This window comes from Melospiza georgiana, chromosome 1 (genome assembly GCF_028018845.1).
Source record: "Melospiza georgiana isolate bMelGeo1 chromosome 1, bMelGeo1.pri, whole genome shotgun sequence".
In the NCBI taxonomy this organism is placed as follows: Eukaryota; Metazoa; Chordata; class Aves; order Passeriformes; family Passerellidae; genus Melospiza; species Melospiza georgiana.
Genome location: NC_080430.1, coordinates 103,645,601 through 103,664,614, shown reverse-complemented (window position 1 = coordinate 103,664,614; position 19,014 = coordinate 103,645,601). Strand labels below are relative to the sequence as shown.

At 41.8% G+C, this 19,014-nt stretch overlaps 1 protein-coding gene across 1 annotated transcript in view; it reads left to right on the top strand.

Moving 5' to 3' along the window:
* The first annotated feature begins 4,212 nt into the window (after positions 1-4,212).
* Positions 4,213-19,014, top strand: part of ANKRD12 (ankyrin repeat domain 12) — a 59,499-nt gene continuing 44,697 nt past the window's right edge. The window contains exon 1 of the mRNA XM_058024566.1: positions 4,213-4,503. The gene's annotated coding sequence lies outside the window, so the exon portion shown is untranslated. The remainder of the gene's footprint in view (positions 4,504-19,014) is intronic.

Genomic DNA, 19,014 nt, shown 5'->3' with positions numbered 1-19,014 from the left:
TAGTGCACAGGAGAAAATAGAATGGATTGAAATCTTATCTGTCATTTAAAGCCTCTGAATGCTCTTCTGAAAGGTCACTCCATGTTTGTAATAGCCTCAGGCCTTGTAGCAGGCCAGGCATCTGGCACTTCTCTGGAGACATGAGATGAGGCAGACTGCATCTCACATCTTGATGCAAAGACAGACTCATTTCAGTATCCCAGCCTGAGTATGCTGTTTGTTCCATTTTAACAGCAAAGCTGTATTCTAGTTCATACAGCTTTACCTTATCCTAACCTTTGAAGAACATGTTGAATACAAGTGAGGATGTTGCATGCATTATGGAACTGTACTGTGCTACAGTTATTCATGGTTTTGTATGTAACAGTGAAGTCCCATGGGATTCATAATTGTGTTGAAGGGAAACATAGTTTTGGACCTGCCAAGGCTGAAACATCCAACTACACAAAAACAAAGCTCTAGAATGCCAGACTCCACCCATTTTTAAAGCTAGAAAGAATTTGTAGCCTTATCCCACTTTTCTCCCCAATTTATTCCATCTGCACGTGACAATTTTGATGTCTGCCTCAGGAGCAGAACATGGATCTCCACAGCTCCCATATTTTGGAGACTGTTAGTGATGTTCCACAAACAAGTTATCAGTCATTTTGATGCAACATGTGAGAGTCTGCCAATCACTTGAATAGAATAATTTATATTATCCCTACTGCATGGCACAAATCTGATACATCACTCTTTAAACTGAGTACTGGAGGGACAGCTACAGGACTGTGAAATGATTGTAGACAAATAAGAAAGTAACTACTACTGTTCTCTCATCCTCTTCATTCATCAATATGAGGCTTTATGGTTCTGGTTTCTCCTCAAAAAAGTTTGGGCAATCATTGTCTTAAATGGTTTTTAAAAAATCACATCTTGTGTTATTTCAGGTTTTGAAATTCGAACATTTCAAACATCTCAAGTAGAAATACAAATTTGCATTATTTGTTACATGTAGCTGTTTACTATATACATTAAATTATTTTCACAATGGTAACTTAGGCAGGATTGTGAATTGCAAGGTGATCGTTATGAAAGAGTTGCAGAATAGTGCAAGAATTGATACATCTCAGTTCTCTGTTCTGTTTTTTAATAGCTGTAGATAATACCTTGTGCTAGCTTTTACTAGTATTAAAAATGTATATTTTATATACATTTGCAGTAGGACATTTTTGGTAACAAATATTAACAGGACAGAATTGTCATTGTCCTTAATAGCAGAGGGTCACTAATATTAATTCTAGGAAGTAGCACTAACCTGTCAACTAATTACACACTTGCAATTTTGCTGTTCCAATCAAGCAGTTAATATCCTGGATTGTAAGAGTACTGGGTGGTGAGTTCAGCAAAAAATGAGTCAACTACTGCACCAGTCCACATGTTCCTGAAACTGCTGCTCCAGCACCAACAGAGTCTGTGTTTTTGGTGGTTTTGTTTGCCTCTCCTGAATGAGGCAAAAATTTAAAAACTCACATATTATATTAAGTCTCTAAATGTGAAAGATAAAAAAAAAAAAAGACTACCTTGAGAAGATTTTAAAATAGGTAGTCTTGAGAAAGGAAATGTGATTTAAGACACAGAAGTACAAGACACCAAAAGAATCCACAGGACTGCAAGAGTGGGAGATGATGATTCTTTCTTTTGGTGAAGACAGAAGGAAGTGTGGAGTAACAGGAAATTCTATATAGCCAATGAAGTGTGTGATGGTGGATAACAGAGATTTCCATGACCACCACACACTGCTAGAAAAATGTTATCTGGAACAGTGTTCTGCCATTCAATAGGGAGAAGCAGTGAGACCCCATTCCACCTGTGCAGGATGTTTGCTGGCCCCACGGGCTGATCTGGCAGTCACCTCCTAGAGGCTGGTGCACACACTTCCACCTGTGTGGCACCTGCAAGTTCTTATGTCAGGTTTTGGTACTGCAGTCTGAAATTTTCAGTCCTGCAGTTACTAGACTGAATTCAGCAATGACACAGTCCAAGCAGATGCTGGACCTGTTTGTGCTAAGACCAGCAGTTCACAGGGCTGGTGACACAGGATGGGAGGGCAGATCAAGGGCAGTCCTATGCACACCAACACCAGCAGCTACAGAAGCATCTTGCAGCTGTGCCAGATGTCAAAGGGAGGGGCTGCTGGAAACAAGGGCAAGAAATCAGGGGTAGCAACTAGCAGTCAACTGACTGATGCTTTTCATTGGTCCAAACAGTAATTCTTACAAAAGGCTTAAGGAACAGTATTTTTTCCAGTTACTGACAGATATTATTATAAGATCTTAACATCTCCTCCTGCAGATATTGCTCATGAGACTCCCTCCCCAATACTTCAGCTGCTGGTTATGAACACCTAACGCACACCAAATTTCTGGAATTCCACACTACTCATGCACAAGGATCAAAATGCAGTATCATAATGCAGGCCACACCTGTCGCCTGTCACATTTTACAGTGTGGATCCATGTATAATCCATGAAAAGAAAAATTACTCTGCCTTTGCAAACTGCTCTTACTCCACTTATGCTGACATTCCACAGGCTGTCTGCTACTCAATGAGTTTTCCACTTCTAGAGAGAGCCTCTGCCATCAACCAAACACAAAAGAATATGAAGGCAACTCCCTTTGTGACACAGTCACTCAGCTGACAGAGCTGTTCCTGGCCACCAGACAGTACCCACTGTACACTAACAGAATCAAATTAAAGTGAAGACAGTTGGTTTACAAAACAAATTATCTGTACCAGCATTTGTACAGGAAGATTGTGAAAGCAAATGAGAGAAGTTTGTCTGAACAGTAAACCATGGAGCATGGGAATATGAGAGATTTTTGATGCCATCCTCCATCCACGCTGGTACCTCATGGGGGAGGATCAGAATATACAGCAAGTCCACACAATAGGTGTCCTCAATCAAAGTCATCTTTTGATACTGAAAAAACTCACTTTTCTGATGAATAAGAACTATTAAGGAATTTCTATCCAGTAACAGAATAAAGCAGTCCAGGAGCAGAGTGACCACGGCAATTAAAACTACGCTAAAGGGCTTTGTTTAGCTGCCGTGTCAAAACACTACACCTGGCCCCCTTCAGCACCTCCCAGAAGCGATCTGGAGAGCATTGCTCGAGAGCCCATGAGTACAGCACCAGAGGTGTTCCTTAAGTCCTGCCACACACTACTATTGTCACAAGCAAATGTAAAACCTTTCACGACAGCGGATGAATGACTCCCTTCCAAGGTTGCAACTAGGGCTGCATGGTCAGTCGAGTAACGCCTTAGATGCCTTTATATGCACTTCTACAAGCAGAGCACCCCAAAAAACTAGTTTGGAAACCCAGAAGTTGTCTTGTCCTGCAGCGGCGGGCGGATGGCAATTGTGCCTGAGTGGGGGCTGGGGGCACGCAGCACTGCCCAGACCCGCAGGCGCGGCGGGATCAGCATCCCGCAGCCTTTCGCGAAAGCGAAGGGCCACCCCTGGCTCTCCGGCACCGCGCCACACGCACCTGCGTCCGGGGCCTTCTCCCAAAACCTGCGGGGCCTTTAGCTGCGGCCCCTCCGTGCCCGCTAGCGCCCGGTGACGGGACAGAACACGGGATGGAACGGGATGGGCAGCGCCCGCCGCGCACGCGCACAGCGCCGGACAGTTAAAACTCACTGCGCCATCACCGCCGGAAAAACCCCTCCCCGGGGAGGGGGCGGCAGCGCCAGGACCGAGCGAGGCGAAGCGAGACGCGCTGGTAGCTCTAGGTCGGCTCCCGTCCCGCGGCACGGATCGGAAAAGCTTTCGTCCGCCACCTCGCCCCGTGACCAGCCGGGGCCGCCGCCGCCATTTCCAGAAGGTTCCAGCGGCCGCAGCCCAAGAGGATGCGCGACCGCCCCCGGCAACCCCCCCGTCGCGCATGCGCAATGCTCGCGCCCTAGTCCTCGTCCCAGCCCCGTCCGTGTGTGGCATCCCGCGAGCCCGTTATCTCCCGTCGCCCTGCGGGCGTCCGCGCCCGTCTCCTTCGGGATGGGGACGGCACCGGGAATGGCGAGAAGCTCCGCGCTGCCCACCCCGCCCCGAGCGCTCTGTCGTTGGCAGCGGCACCGCTCGCCCGCGTCCCGTGCCCTGCGCGAGGCCCACGTGGGCGGCGCGCGGCCAATGGGAGCGCCGCTGGGAGGGGGGCGGGGGGAGCCGAGCGGCGGCGCGGGGTGTGAGGAAAGGAGGGAGGGAGAGAGGGAAGAAGGGAGAGACAGGGATAGAAGGAAGGAAGGGAGCTAGGAAGGTGAAGGAAGGAAAGAAAGGAAGGGAGAAAGAAAGAAGAACGGCGGGCGGGGTGTTTGCAATCCCCGGAGCCGCGGCTGAGCCTCAGCCCCTGAGCACTGCGGGCGGCACTCGCTGCCCTGCCCGATTCCCCGCGGCCGCGCCGTCCACAGAGACAGCAGCAGCAGCAGGAGGAGGACGCGTCCCGCTGCCGTGCTCCCGGCAGAAGGTAAGCATCGGAGCGCACCTTCCCGGCGCGCGGCGGGGACCCCCGGCCCCACCCGGTGCCCGCGGGGTGCCGCCCCCTTGTCCCCGAGCCCGGGGAGCGCCCGCCCGGTGCCCGCCTCGGCGGTGTCAGCGCTGCCGCCGTGTCCCCCCGGGCAGCGGGCACCGCGCCTCCCGCCCTGCTCCGTCCGGCCGCGCTGTCAGCCCGTCAGCGCCGCGGCGGGGGCCATGGCCGCCGCTGTCACCGCCTGGCCCGCCGAGCCCGGCCCCTGCCCCGCCGCCCGGCGTGAGGGGCCCGCCGCCCACGGGAGGGTCCCGCGGGAGGCAGGGCCGGGAATGTGCGGGGACGGTTGTGAGGCGGCACGGGCGAGCGGGGCGCGGGTGCCGAGCGCGGCATGGCAGTGTACACACACACGGCACACAGACACGCACGCACATAGCACACACGCCCCGCCTCCGTGTCGGGAATTTCGGCTGCTCCCTGCAGCCTCGGGAGTTGCTCCGTCGGTGCCGGGGCTGGCCGGCAGCTCGGCGGGATAACGCGTTCGTTCCCTGGCAGCGCCAGGCGGCCGCCGGTGTGCATGGAGCGCGGCAACTCGCGCTGCACAGGTGACAGCAGGCAACAAAGGAAGGGCAAGGAATGAGAGAATGCCAGGCTCAGTTGCTCAGTTCTTCATTCTGATTTCTGTCAGATTCTCGAGGTACCATTGATAATATTCAGTCTTGTTTGGTTGGGCTTTTTTGTTTTGGTGGAGGATTTTTAGTTTTTTTTAAATTTGGTCTTTTTTCCCCCCTAAAGAATGTGTATGCAATAAGAAATTAAAGGATTCTTTTTTTTTTTTTACGTTAAACTCCCAAATAAAATAAATATTTTGCAGAATCAATTAGGTTGTAAAAGACCTCTGAGATCGCTGAGTCCAACCTGTGACCAAACACTATCATGTCAAGTAGACCATGGCACTGAGTGCTGTGTCCTGTCTTTCTTTAAACACCTCCAGAGGTGTTGATTCCACCACCTCCCTGAGCAACACGTTCCAATATCAGTTATTTAATATTGGTATTAAATATCAATTACTTAATATTGGTGTTATTGGGTAGAGCTCCTTTGGAAATTGCCTGGACACTGTCACTGTGTTCCATGCCTTTCTTCTGCAGCCCATGTGATATGGAAGAAAGGGAATACTATGCCCCTGAATTACAAGGTAACTGATGGGATAAAACAAATCTTTAATGGAGAAAAGTAAGTGAGTGAGTGGTGATGCTTACAGGAACAAAAAGCTATTGGACAGATGTGGAGCAGTCCAAATGTACTTATATTCCAGGAAAAAATTGTCTAATTTTGGAATGCTAGGAAAGGGTGAGATCATCATGTCTGTAAGAAATGATTAGCTATTATTAAAATAATTCATTTTGACAAATTATTGACAAGCCTTGATTTGGAGGTTGGGGACACTTCCTTCTCTCTAATTTTGAAACAGCAAGGGTGTGGGTGTTTTTCAGTATGCAAGTTGATGGTAGCTTGGTTGTCCTCAAGTCTTGGTTACTGTAGGTAGGGACATGGTGAGCTGCTGTGCAGGTGCTGTGTAGTGCAAGGAGCCTGTGCTTTCTTCTCCTTCTTCTGCAGTAATCCTTTGCTATAGTTCACTGGGTAAAAGTCCCCAGAGCAACAGATCTTCAGCATTATCTGACATGTCAGGGTGTTTCAACTGTTCTTTTTATTTGAGGTTTGTGCAGGTGTTGTGTATCTCTTGCTTTTCTTCATTCTTTGAGGTGGAAATTCAGACTCCCTGCTGACCTTGTGATTTGATCAGCTGGGGACCTTAATCTCACCCTCTGTGGATTTAGTAGGTTTCTCTGCAAGCTTGAGAACTGCTCTGTTCAGATAAATTGTATGGTTTGAGGTACAGCAGAATATTTCTCTGGGAAGGTAATGGTGAACCCATTGACTGTCTGTGTCTTTTTACATTCCACCTTCCCCTTAATAGTTCTACTTTTCTGTATGTTTTGCAAGCCAAAATGTCAAGGAGCACCAATGTTTTTCTTGGCACTCAGAGGACCATGATGGCTTTCCTGTGGCAAAGTTAGTTTTTCAGTGTGTGGTGTGTGAATCCCTTTTCCTATTTCCAAGCTTTTCTGTAGTAATCACTGAGTGTGGGCAGTTGATCAGAGAGCCTTTGGTTCTTTCACAAAGATGACAGCTCAGTCTTTCAATTATAAATATTTCTGCCTTTCTATTGCCATCTCTTTGTGTGTTCTTCTCCCACCCAGAGGATTATTCAGAATTGTTTGTGAACTCAGAATACTACAGACATTAAAGCTTAGGACAGATGTTGTGTAAGAAAGCAAGCCCCATGCCACAAACTGAAGTCTGTGTGCAGTTTCTTCCAACAGGCTTGCACAATTGGTGACTTCTTAGAGGAAAGGGTCTTTTAATAAGCAGGCTAAATGAGTGTTTGTGTGAAGCTTCTGTTGCAGAAGGTACTCCTATGTTATCCCTTAACCATGGGATTGAAAACATACACTGAAAGTTGAATATCTATGTTTACAAATCAATGGTCATCAGTCATTCTCAAAAAATAGTTTCTTTGCACCCTTAGATGTCTGTTTAAATTGCTAGAAACTCCAAAAGCTGTTTCAGCTTTCACTTAACTAGGTGCAAGGTGCTGGAGATAGTGGAAATCTAGGCACCTAGAAATGACTGAGCTAGAACTTCTTCCTCAGTACTCAGAACTTCTTCCTCAGTATTGGGCATACAGGCAAGGAAACAAATTGTATTTGTTGGACTGATTTACCATCTTAGGCTGATGAAATTGCCTGAGAGTCTGGTGCAGTTGGTCCTCTTTAAAACTGGAAAAAACTATTGATCACAAAATACATAATGATTAACCTGCTACCACACTGTTAATATACACACTCAGAACAACCTACTTTTGATATTTTTTTGATCTTACCCTACAAAGTGATGGGCTGGGCATGACTGTTTGGTGTTTCTTCTTTTCTGTGTTCTCTTGCAGATGGAATATTATAAATGTTGATTGGTCATTTAGTCTCCAAATCAAACTATTTTTTAACTACATCATTAGACTCTAGTGACAGATGGTATGAAATAAATATTAGCACAAACTCAGTCTTGCATTTTGTGTTATTACACTGAATGATTTTATTAACAGAATAACAAAAGTCAGAGCTCTGCTAACATCTTTAGAGGGTTTTTTTGTCAGTTCATTATTATTCCAGAACCTACAAGAGTCTTAAAAGTTCTTCTGTAAGCTTATGGAGGCAGTTGAGAACCTTTATTGCCACCTTGCTTAAAGACTAAATATTCATGTAGAGACATGAAGCCCTTGAGAGTATGACTTTGCCTTAGTTTATTTTAGATTATTTCCCTGGGTCTTATGAAGGATCCTTATGTGTGCTGCAACTGCTTTTGTCTTTCACAAGCAGCATATGAATAAATGCTCCTCAGTTCCATGGCTTCTACACAGAGTGCTCTAGGTAATGTCACAAGTGGGTTGATTTCACACTGGTTTATGTTAAGAAAAGCCATTAGCAACATTAGAGACAGAATTAGGGGCTATATTAGAGGCAAAAACTAAAAATGCACTCTGTGGAGGAAAACTTTATTTATTTTCTTCTCTGGTCATCTGTTTTCTACCCTTGAGTGGCTTGCTGGAGATAGAGAGTATTGGAACAACTCTTTCCTTGCCTTATATCTTACATTTATGAGGCTGGAAAGCATCAGGTAGAAAGCAGTTTTTATCCTCCTCTCTGGGCTTCAGAATGTATTCAGTGCAATGAACCCCAAATAACCCTAACACATTTCTGAGTGTTCTGTAGTAGATCTTAAAAAGTTCCATTGTTTGATGACAGCAGAAATGAGCTTATGTGTAAAGACATTTCCTGTGGTTTCCCTTCTCTTTCCAGGCCTTTTGCATTACTCCTGCTTAAGAGGTGTCTGGCTATCAAGCCTTTCAAGCTCTGTTGGCCAAATGATTTTCTTAGCTGGTTCGTGGAAATGTCTTCCACTTGTTTGTTTCCTTCAATATTGTGTGCAACAAACAAGTAACTGAGAGAAGCCAACGTTCTGTGGTGCTCTGTACTCTTCAGCAACCTACTAATCTGGGTTCCTACTCCTAGATTAATAATGAAGGGAAAATGGGTCTTTCATTGGTGGTGTTCTCTTTCATGTGTGGGTAATGCGAATCTATTCATTTTTTGACTTCAAGAAGAAACAGGTGTCTTGACACCCATTTTACCTTTTTTCAGCAAATTAAAAACAATTCTAGTTTTTGTCTTGAAAATAACTGGTCCTTTGCTTTCCAGTCCCTTCAATTCTGCAGATGACACAGTAAAACTTCAGTGAAAGTCAACTGCAGTACTCACTGTAGTTTTACAGCCCTAAATAGTTATACTTGTCTGCAAACAGTATTCTGCTTGTTCTCTCTTTCCACTCCATCTGTTCCCTTGCCATCTCTTATCCCCAGAAGAAAGATTATTTCTGTAAAGGAGCTGACAGATGATTTTGTTGTTATTTTTGCGAGATTTGGTGATGGCCAAGAGGTGGCATTAAAGCCTGTTGAATATATTGCATGTCTTCACAATTTAGCCAGGACAAAAACCTCTGTTGTCCATTTGGGAACCCATGAGTAAGCCAAGATTGCTTTCTGTCCTGCATCTACTGCTTTAGATTCTTCTTATGAATGGTAGCACTCCAGCTACCTGCTTCACCTGTCCTGAATCCTGCTCTAGCTGAGGGACTGTGAGTAGGTGTTGGCACTTGATCTATTCTCAGCCTCTGAAGGGCCTTTGTGTGTGTTTGAAGTCATGTTCTTTCTGCCAGTGCTGCAGAGAAGTTGTGGGTTTTCTTGGTTTTAGATTGACAAAGTTATCATTAGTTTATGAAGATTTAAATAGAAATTATTGAGGTTGTAGTAATAACGTATGGCATAGTTATGAAATCTCTTGCCTTGGAGATCTGTAGGTTTCCAGAGGGAAAGTAGATTCCTGTGGAAGGATTGTAAATTGTTTGGCAGTAGGTTTGCTTATTTTATGTTTGTCAAAGCACTGATAAAGAGGCTTTTAAGTTTTATTCTGGTAGATTCTGCATATGCAATCATCTTTCTTAATTGAAAAATATTTATGTAGCTACATCTTTATGTAATAACCTGTAGATCAAACCTGACGTTTACAACTCCACTTCTCCATGTAGTTTAAAGAGTGTATCATATGAAGCTAAACTGTGCAGGTGTTTCCTTTGAACTCATAGCTCATCCTAAAAAAGACTCAAGAGGAAGCACCTGTGAACATTCAAGTTTATAGACTTGTAGGTTAAAAGGGAGAACTAATGGATTTTGCAAGAAGTGTTTTGGGTTCCTAAGAGCCAGAGTTCTTGGGCCAGCATATTCTTTTATTTCCCTGGAATAGAATTCCTCTTTGTAGAATCTCCTTTATTTTGAGAGACTATTGAGAATAAAGGGCAATCCCTTCAGGCACTCTGGAAACTTACCTGTGTCTGATTCTAAGAGGTGAGGTTGCTTTTCCATGTAAATGTTTATTTTGCCACCTAGGTCTTTCCCTCAGTAGGAATATGGAGTTTGCATTCTGCACAGTTGTCCTGACACGATGGGAGCATGGCACCCATACTCACAAGATGCCCCAGTTCTTCTGGCCAGCTGTGTGAGGATTTGTGAGAATAAATGCTATCCTGACCACATAGCACAAGTCTCTGGAGAATGCAGAAGACACAAATCTTGTCCTATGCTGAATGTGTCAGCAGGAGGAGAGAACAGCCCGTAGCCATCCTGCTGCTGAGGTAAAGAGCATCTGCATTTCTGATTCATGGGACGGAATCATGGACCAGCTGAGGTCAGAAGGCCCCTCTGGCCCCATCATCTCGTCCCTCCCAGGCTCCCTGCAGGCTCAGCTAGGGCAGTGTGCTTATGGTCATGACCAGTTGAACCTGCACTTTGGCTCAATAGTGCAAGGAAAATATTATGTTCTAATTTTACTTAGTCTGCTGAGATTCCTTGCTGAACTTATTGTTGAAGACTTGATAAAATTTCAGTTGTTGTAGTTAATGTGTTTTTCCTGACTAATTTGATTTTTAATAGTCAGAGGATGCATTCTTCTTGTACTGCCTGTGTGTGGTAGTCTTGTAAAGCTGTGGTACGTTCTACCAAGTTCTGCTATACAGATTCTTAATTAAGTCATTTAAAAAAATACTTAAATTACTGATTAGCTGGTTGTATAAGAAAGACTTCTTTGGACTTCATTTTGCCTGGTAAAAATGCAGCTTCTGATATTTCTTTTTAAAGAAAGACAAATGCATCTATGTTTTCTGTACATTACTTGTGCCATAACTTAATGGAAAATATCTCTTCCGGTGCTTGACTCTGAGTGAGAAACTGAAAGTGAAACAATCTTATTTTCTCTTGCTGAAGGAGAAATACGAAAAGTAGCTGAAGTATAATTAGCAATAAGACAATTTATTCAGAAATTATTTGAATATTGAGAACATCTGCAAAGGAACTTAGTCCTTTTTTTGATCATTTGGAATTCTTTAAAGAAGAAAAACAATTCTTCATTCAAACCATTCTTTTTTTTTTTTCCTAATGATTCCTTGCAGAGCAGCCAGCCTGTGTATGAACAATAATGATAGTATCCTCCATGAAAAGACAAAGGGTTAATCTGAGACTAGAGAAATGCACTTGAGAATAATGCAATACTGACAAGGGTCCTTCAGATTCATCTTGAGTTCTGGCAGCAGTTCAGTTCCTTACTGGCACACATGAAGGAATGCTGTAGAAATTGTGTAAGTGGTTCAGGAGGAATGATGCCCCTTGTCACTATGTGGGAGCTGCTCCTGCCCCACTGAAATGAGGGTTGATGTCTGACTTATGAAAGCAAGATTGTCACCATTCTGGGAGAGGCAGTGTTTGTTTGTTTGTTTGTTTGTTGATAATGCCAGGAGATAACCCAAGATAACCCTATTCCTAAACATTCATTTCTTACATCTTGTCCTTCCCATTTTGTGGTAGGCAATGTGTGTCTATATGCATAAAGAGAAGCTTCAACACAAGTCTCTCAGAATCAGGGGGAGGAGTTTCTGCTTTTAAGTAATTCCTAACCATTCTTTAATGAAAATATCGTCAGGTGCAAGTTCCACAAACTTCCAGCTTTTGTACTTAAAGTTGTTCAATTTAAAATCAGTTTTTTCATAAAATGTAAATGCTTTCCATGCAGCACTTTTCTTGGTTACTGAGAGGAAATTATATGATTGAGTGGATAGTGGTAATAGAATGGTCAGTCTTTTTTTGCAAGATAATACTGGCTTATTGATAAGGATTCTGCCATTCCTGTGCAGTCTGGGATGCCACTGTGATATCAAATGTTCTACCGTTTTATACTTTTCTAGAACAAGTCACCTTTTTCCAAGCCTGTTGTGAAAGTTACTAATTTCTTAAGACTATGATTGTGCAAGTTCATTTGTAATACATGTATCCAGTCTACATGCTTCACTATTAAGCAAGCCCACAGCCCTTCAAAAACTTCTCTGAAGTAATGGAGAATTCCATCGTCTCCAGCTGATAGAGCTGCTGTTCTGAAGGTTTGTCCTGAATATAGACATCTATACTATTTCTGTGTATGTCAGAAAGTACATATTGTAAAGAGATTTCCTTGACCCTGTGTGTTCCTTTTACTAAACAATTAATATTTAGGATTTCAGACTTGTGAAACTATTTCTGTTCGAAAATTAAAACCGGAAATCCTGATATTTGATCTTACTTTCTTGTTCCTTCAGGTACCTTCTCATCAGTGCTTTCATTTCTCAACTCTCTGTTTAAATACAATCTTTCTAAGGGATCCCTGTTGCAAAGCACCATCTTCCCTGTTCATGTGTTTTCAGGGTTGGGCTGTCCTGTCTGTTCAGGCTGTGTTTGTCAACATTGTTTTTTCACCCTAAATAATGTTATGTAAACAGATTAATTCCTAAGGATTTTTTTTCTTTTTTTAAGTAAGGAAGGAGTTCAGCATCCTAGAAGGAAGCTGTACAAGAGTTAGAAAATAATTAATCTCCTCTCTCCTTCTTTTGCTTTCTACTTTTCTCAGCACCTTACAGGGCTTTGTTGGCGGTTTGTTGGTGTCTTCTTTTGGATAGGTCTTTACAAAGATGGATTTACACAGGTTTAGGGTCCATGAATCTCAATAATAATTTGAGAATGTCCCATCCTTTGAAAATGACCTTTTTGGATACTTGGTCTTCAATACTGCTATGAGATGTTAAAGTAGAGACTGCCACACTTTTTTTTTTTTTTTAGTACTTTCCTGTTCAGTTATCTGTGTGGAAGTATTTTAAAGGTAATTTATAGGTATTTGGGATCATTCTTCTTTTCCTCTGTCATGCGCTGCTAGTAATTTTTAGGTCTTAAATGCCAAACAATATTCAGTTGGTTGACATAGCACCTGCAAGGATATTTTGACAAAATGTTCGTTTTTGTGTTTTTGCAGTGTCTTGGAAAGACATAAACAGTAATTAATTCCATATGAGTTTAGAAGTGTGATACCAACAAACTGCTTTGATTTTTTTTTTTTATTTTTTTTTTGTAATCTTGATGAGTGGAGTGACATCTGCAGTGGGAGGATCTCAGAATCTGTTTGAGATTGGAAACTTCAGAGAAAGTAGAGGAAGGAAATGGGAGGAGTGTGTTGCAAAAGAAGTAAAATGAGTGCTTCTTGTCCATATTTGCATGACTTCTTGCTGTGCTCTACAGTGTGGCTAACCTTGACCTTCTGCTGTGCCAGAAATGCTGTCTGCTCTGTATTAGAGCAGCACTGCTCATTTGCCCTGCTGCACACAGCAGAACTGCAGCATGAGTTGATGGGTTTTTGGATGATATTCCACTTTAAATGATATACTGTACGAATGTCTGGGGTTGAATGCATTTGTGCAGTCCAGGTTACTGCTCTAAGAAGAGTCCTCTGGCAAAAGCTGGAAGAAGTTCTGTAATTTACAAGAAGGTTACAGGAAAAGAGGGTCCTGTGTTGAAGGAAGTTGAACACTGACCCTGAAAATTACCTATTTTCAGTTTGTTTTGGATTTTGTGTGAGCTGTGGGCTTTTTATGAGCACATCCTAAGTGTTTTCCTCATGGGAATATTTGCTTTGAGACTGTTTGACCTTTTCCTTCTGCAGAAAGAGTGGTTGCTTGCAGAAGTTGAAAATTAAGTCAATAGTAGCTATGGTCTAACCAGGTATTGACTGCTATCTAATGCAAAAGAATCTCAAAAATAAAGTCTTTGATGTTACAAGTGTGGTAGATTGGTCAATTTAATTCATTTTTTCTACCCTTCATTATTTCTGTCAACCAAATTTGCCATCTGTAAAACGAAGGAAATAATGCATTTTCATCTTCCAGCAATATTGTGGAAAGAAATTAATATTTGTGAAGGGAGCTGGAGCACTCCTGGTTTTGATTTATGAATAGTAATTTCTTTACAGTTGTTTGGGATAGATCCTGCTTTTTATTTAGGATGTTGGTTTTGGTTGTATTTTTCTTTAAGGTATGGTAGAAATTTTCATCCCTTTAAGAAGGTAGAAATCAAGACAAGCTGAAATAGCAGGAATCATGTTAAGAGTGAGAAATAAATTATCTTTCTCTAGGAGCAAGTTTAGCCACTTGCAGCAGCTGTTTGTGGTTGTTGGTTCCTCAGAACTTCACCAGGTTGTCAGCATGTTGGTTTCATTCTGATGGGTACATTTTGGAATTTTAGTTGAGGATTTGTGAACCAGGAAATGTCCAGTTTACTCTAGTAAAAGTTTCAGTCTGTACTTGGTATATTCTTAATATTATGTAGTTGCAAGAAAACCTTTGGGAAGATGTGCAAGGGAATTCCTAAAGACAAGCTGTGATGTAAAAGGAGTCAGCTCTTACTCAGATACAGCTGTTACTGCAGCATGATATCTCTAATAAACTATATGTATGAGCCTGTAGTACCTTTAAACTTGAAATCAGTCCATGTAACACATCTCTAAGCCATTCTGGGATGTGGTGTTCTCAATCAGTGAATAGGATTTTGGAAATTAAATCTTGGGCCAAAGTGTTTTCTTCTTCCACAGTGTGCTGCTTGTGAAGTGCTGCTGCGTGATTTATAGGTGCCTACAGTTAGGAAGTTTTGTACTTTCCATACTTCTTTTACTGTGTTTTTTTGCTCAAGTAACAAACTCAACCTGCTCTGTGTTAAGTTCAACTCAAGTTGAAAATATCTGACTGACTAGATAACTGAGAGACTTAAATGGACCTCTAAATGTCTCTTCACCTCAACTATTCTTTAATTCTGTGTACAATTTAAAATCTTGTATTCTCTTGTATTCTCTTGAAGTTCTTGTATTCTCTGATAAATATGTGTTTAGTTAAAATAAAAGAGGAGAAAAATCTTATTAAAGGTTGATTAGAAAGCTGTAGATTCAGTCACACTCTATTAGAGAATATTTGTTATAAAGAAGTTGACATGTCTAGCTGCTACTATTGCCGCAGAAATCAATTGAAGAGTGTTGTGAAATCTGTGGAACTTGACACTTGAAACCAGGCACAGGTAAACTCGGGCTCTTAAAATAGGGATTATCTGTAGGAGCCCAAGAAACTATATAGGCAAGTGCAACAAAACCACTGCAAAGGTTTTGTTTGTTTTCTGCATAGGAAAGTGTTGTATGTCCTCATTTTTTTTTTCTCTTCCTAGTAGAAATTCCTAGACTATGAGATACATTTCTTATTTTGGTAGGAAGTAGTGGTAAGTTCCAGCTGAAGTATTGGAAAATGTTTCTTGCTGCCTGAGTGTTGGCTGTTTTTTAGTGCCTTCATCCTATCCCTGTATAGTGTAGTCTGGCATGCTATGAGTAGGTACTTCAGAGTGTACTAAAAGCTGTTCTGGAGATTGTGAGTAGTCACTGCCCATGCCTGTTTTACTGTTACGCTTTATTTTACAAAGGACACCTTTATCAAATGGAGTTCAAATAAGTAGTTTATTTTACTTATTGCAGAAAGATTTGTGCGATTCTTATGTTTGAATCTCAGTATCTCAGCATTTCAAATTAAAATGTAAGAATGCTCTCTGATAGGACAATGAGTCTGTCCTGTCTATTAGCTAGTATCTGAGGAGTCTCCAAAAAAAAAAAAAAAAAAATATACAACTTAGCTCATGGCACGCATTTCTGAAATGTATGTTTATTAGGATGATGCTTTGTTTTCTTCAATTTTTTAAAATATATCCACTAAAATCTGGTAGGACAAACTGCTTCAGGGGAGAGGTAAGGTACTGTTTCTAAGATTGCACAATAAGTATAGGAAAAGAGTAGAACTAATCCCAGCATTGCATGGTCTAGCCACAAAGTTGTCCCAAGTATTGTGCAAATCTTGAAGAAAAAATGTAATAAAAAAGAATTTCTCACTTCTGAACCAAGAATGTTTTGTCATATTTTTATCATCAAATGCTGTAAAATCTGCCAAATTTGTGACTCATGTCCATGCTGGGTACTGCATTTGCACTTAATACAGCACCAGACTGTTGCCTTAGGCACATCAGTTTGAGACTGTGTTGGAGCTCAGTTCTTTCATCATGACCCTGACACCGGAATGTGCATGCACTGAACCGTCGCAATTGTGTGAAAAGACCTTGTGAATATTTTCCAAATAAAAATGTTCTTGTCACCTTTCATCTGCAAAAGCCACTGCATGTATCATTCACACAGTGCTCCCTACAATACTAAATTGCTGTGCTTCCTAAAGCCAGTAGTGGTTAGTAATTTATTTGCTGGTTACTGCCAGAGAACTGAATTGTGAGTACAATGAGACACATGGAGCGCAGGGCAGAAAGAGCCTGGTGAAATGTTCTGTTCGTTGTGTTTGAAGGTATTATAGTGTGTACCACATGCAGGAAGTGGTGATGGTAAAAATACAATCTCTAATAGGGTAGTGTACACAAATAGCCTTTTATTTAATCTTTTCTTATGCAGAATGTGGTTTCCTTTGAGCTTGTAGAGAATAATATGGTTCTAGCCTGCAGCAGGAGGTAGGCTTGCCAGTAGGGATGTATTGCAGTGTATATTTAGTCCATTATAGCTGCATATATCTAATGTATTATCAGCTTTTTAAAAAAAATGTTTTACTGTCTAGATTTTGTAACTATTCAACTTTGACTTTAGCACCCAGGGAGTTCAAATGTTCCCTATTCCTACTTAGCAGTAATATGTGTTGGACTATAGCAGTGCCCTCAGTTGCTGAATGATTGAGAGGAAGTCTTTTTTGGGGAGATCCATGTAACACAAGAACCTTAAACTATTTCTGCTCAAATAAAGCCTTTAATGACCTTTTCAATGTCTTCGTTGTAAAGATCAAATAAACTGCTGTAATGATTATGGAATAGCTGTGTTGATACCGTTTTCTTCAATTAAGACCTTGGTACAAATGTTTTTCTGGCTGCAGTCACTGAAATGTTGACCTTTCAGAACACTGTTTTGTATAATGTTCTGATGAGATTTTTAAGTGCTTGCTCTCGGCAGTTTCCCATCCTTTACCATCCTTTTGACATTTTCATGAGACATCAGCCATGTTTGAAGTATATCTGTCCAAGGAGGTAGTGGAAAATGGACACAGGGATAAGCTGGTCATTCTCAATTTAAACAGTGGAGCTCTCATGCTTTTTTACAAGGCATAGGAATGACAAGACTAAAGGCTTCTGGTTTGTGTTCTGTAACACAGAAAAAAAGTATTCTGGGGAAAAAATATTTGTGTGTTGATCCTGGAGTCCCCTGTGCTTTCCTCCCAGAGACAATCCCTTCTCAGCCTTGTCCTGTCAAGTCTCTCTCTCCTCTGCCTCCTTGTCACAGTCACATTCTGTCATTTGGCTAATCTGAAGCTCTAGACATATTTCTGTGTGGGAGATACCAGGTTAAAATACAGACAGATGTTCTTGTTGTAGACGTGGTGCAACCCAGAAAAGCCTGGCCCTGTCCTACTGGACTTCACTGCCCTCTTACTGTGTGTTGTAACCTGAATGGTCTCTTTCCTCACAGTAGCAAATTGCTTGTGCCTCTTAGCACATCCCCAGCCTCTAACTGAAATATCCTGAATAATTTCTTGTTATGTCTCAAGCCCTTTTTTCTAACTGGACACTGTAGGTGAAAAGGTAGACGCTGATCTGATGACATGTTAATTTACCAGGAGCCATTTCATTGTGTACCAATTGGCTGTGGTTGAGTAACTGTGTGCAGAAGGACTGAGTTCCGTAAGAAGAAAATAATTGGCAGTGCTGCTACATCTCCCATCACACATTCCATTTAGCATCAATAATTAGTTAACCTCTCTTTTGGAAAGAAATCACTTCTCTCAGCTGTTTGCTGAAGGATGCTTTTGTTGTGAAATAGAATACTGAAGTCATTTGCACTTTCCTGATAAGAACAAAAAAGAACACAGAGTGTTAAACTTAGTTAAATGAACATCTTTTTGCTAAAACTCTGCTTCTTACAGGATTTGAAAATACTAGTTTTCTCTAGCTTTTTGGTCCCTTGTGCTCTGCCCATTCCCTTTCTCTCAGTGTGTTAACCTCATCTGTCTTTGACACACTCCCACCAGAATGCAGATAACATTTGGTGCGGCTAGGCGTGAGCTACCTACATACTTCTTAATTAGCCAGTGTGTGCATACGGGTTGGCCAGCTGGCTTTCTCTGAGCAGAATATGTAATGTTGGCTTTTGCCTGCCTTTCCCTCAGTTCAGCTGTTCTTAGCCATCTCTCTTGTACTCATCCACTATTTTTTCCTTTGGTAGACTCTTAATAGCTTTGAGATCTAGATCATACCAGCCATTTCAAAATAAACTTGGAAGAGACAAATTTCTAGGGCTGGGAAGGAGATTGCTAAGAGAAAATCAGGTCAATTAAACACTGAATTAGTTTAAATCAATGACTGCCCTCTCTCCTCACTGTAGTTTAGTTTGCTATGTACAGTGTTTTCAGAGCTTGATTCCTCCTGGTTTAAGCTGAGACGTGTTTAGGAACTGTTGAATGTACTCCAAACTTTAATGTGCATTTAGTACATGGAACTGCACTAAAGTAGTCCAGAGCAAACCTGCTAAATGTGACTAGTGGAAATTTGGATTTTTGTTACCAGCTGTTCTAGTCTACAGATCTGCTCTTGATAATTCTTTACTTCTTGCTAATTTAGATGTAGCCATAGTTGTCATTTTCAGTAGCTTAATTTTATTATAACATTCAGAAGCATTCCTGTCAGCTATTTATAGCAGAAATTTGCTATAGTTGATTCACTGTTTCCCAGTCTGGAGTAAATCCTTATTAAGAGAGGGATTTTTTTTTGTTTGTTTGATTTTGGTTTTGTTTTTCTTTTTCCCTGCAGATGAAGCAGAGGTAGTTGAGAAGATTGCTTTACTCTAGACCCCTGCTTTTCAAATGCAGATGCTTTCTAGAGCAGGAGGCTAGATGCAGTGTCTTGGAAATGAACTCATC